The sequence below is a fragment of the Pseudochaenichthys georgianus genome, chromosome 6 (genome assembly GCF_902827115.2).
Source record: "Pseudochaenichthys georgianus chromosome 6, fPseGeo1.2, whole genome shotgun sequence".
Classification (NCBI taxonomy): domain Eukaryota; kingdom Metazoa; phylum Chordata; class Actinopteri; order Perciformes; family Channichthyidae; genus Pseudochaenichthys; species Pseudochaenichthys georgianus.
In genome coordinates, this window is record NC_047508.1 from 6,271,080 (window position 1) to 6,272,997 (window position 1,918).

At 34.8% G+C, this 1,918-nt stretch overlaps 1 non-coding gene across 1 annotated transcript; it reads right to left on the bottom strand.

Annotated features, from left to right (window-relative positions):
- Window positions 1-714: 714 nt before the first annotated feature.
- Window positions 715-786, bottom strand: trnap-ugg (transfer RNA proline (anticodon UGG)). The gene has a single exon. It is a non-coding gene; the product is annotated as a tRNA-Pro (tRNA).
- Between the last annotated feature and the right edge of the window lie 1,132 nt (window positions 787-1,918).

Here is a 1,918-nt window from a genome sequence, read left to right on the forward strand (position 1 = left end):
GACATTTAAGAATTGAGAAGCCTCTATTGTGTGTGAGCACAACCAGCGCTATTATATGGCTCTGAGCACAACCACGGCGGAATATTACTGCCAAGTGACTTTTGGCAGTAATATTCCTCCGTGAGAAGAAAAAATGTTGTACTTGTAAAAAAAAGTTATGTAGTTGTAAAACCTATGCTGAATTTGTCTCTGAAACATGATTTATTCGAAAAATGTTATGTGTTTGTTTGATAGATACGTTTTTCTTAACAAAACTAAATGCATTAGTTTGTAGATGGTGTTTTGTATTTGCAAACCACATTGTGTTTGTTAGTGAATCATGAGGCATTTGTAAAACCTGTTTAGTTTGTTTGTGGAGTTATGGCAAGAAATTAGCTCCATAAGGTTACCTGATATGAGATGAAGTTTTTGTGTGTGTGTGTGTGTGTGTGTGTGTGTGTGTGTGTGTGTGTGTGTGTGTGTGTGTGTGTGTGTGTGTGTGTGTGTGTGTGTGTGTGTGCATGTGTGTGTATGTGTGCGTGCGCGCGCGAGCAGAGATGTCGATATCTGGCGTATGCATGTCCTTCAGTATTGTGTATATGTTATCATTTATGAGTATATGCTGTCGATTGAAAAACAGACATCAGCTTAATTTCGGTTCAGATAAACAATGGAAAACTGTTAAGTTTATCATGGCATCAAAAAAGAAATGTTAGCAATATGTGACTAAAATGTGGGCTCGTCCGGGATTTGAACCCGGGACCTCTCGCACCCAAAGCGAGAATCATACCCCTAGACCAACGAGCCGCTGTGCCTATGGTGAAACAGTTAATGATTATAAAACCTACACTTTGATAAGTGGTGTAATGCTGACATCTACTGGGCAAACAATCAATTGCAATTTGCTCTGACGTATTGTACTTTTCACACATTGCTCTGCATCTGTGGATTTTTCATGGGAAAATGTTATGAAGCCACATTATAGTTTTCTAACTATAGGCCTAGTATAATCAAAAAGAAAATGATTTAAAAAAAATGGCCAGGACACTCGGGAAAAGCTGATTGTGCTTCCTGAGCATCACAGACACACTGAATACGTTGTATGTTGTAAAAGTTGGTTCGTGCTCGTACTGTGTCATTATCCAGAATGTAGGCCAAATTATTGTTAACCTGTTTATTGTGCAGACAAAAGTATGGGATCAAATAAAGTTATAACATTTCCTCTGCAGGGGGACATGAATGAAAACCTGCCTCAAATAATTAAGAAGAGTGAATTCAAACCTCCCTTTCAAATGTCAGTTTATTTTTCCACCCTAAACCTTAACCAATTTGAATTATTTTGCACCAAAACTTTAATTTAAAATGTGATCAATAATAAACCTTACACTTTAAGAGGTTTATCTTTCAAAAGAAGAAGAAGAAGAAGCTTGCCTTTCTGAGATGAATTGGAAATAACAAGAAGTTCCTTGTTGAGAGCACTATATCTTCTCAAGACACCAGTTGATCTGTTATGGAACTGAACAAAGGTACTGGATTACACACTAATTCATTTGCACTTACATCAATAAACCCGAATGAAAGGATTTGTGTGCTATAGAGTGCATATCTTTTTTTTAAATCTGGATTTACTCGTTTTGAACCTTCTTTTCCTTGACTCTAATTCGTTTTTTGACAGTTTTTTCCATTTTGTAATGAAATATAAAAATATAATAAAAATATAAATAAAATGTAAAACATAACAAATTAGAGTCAAATTGTGCAATAAAAGGATAAAAATAACATATTTATATTAACAGAATAGGCAATGTTAAATGCTGAATAATATTAAATATTTTAATTTAAAGTTTAATGTGCATATTGTGCTCCAATATATTATATGTGAAATACAATATGAAAGTGGTAGCTTGTGGCTAAATGAAGGCTATCTAGGAGACAAAGT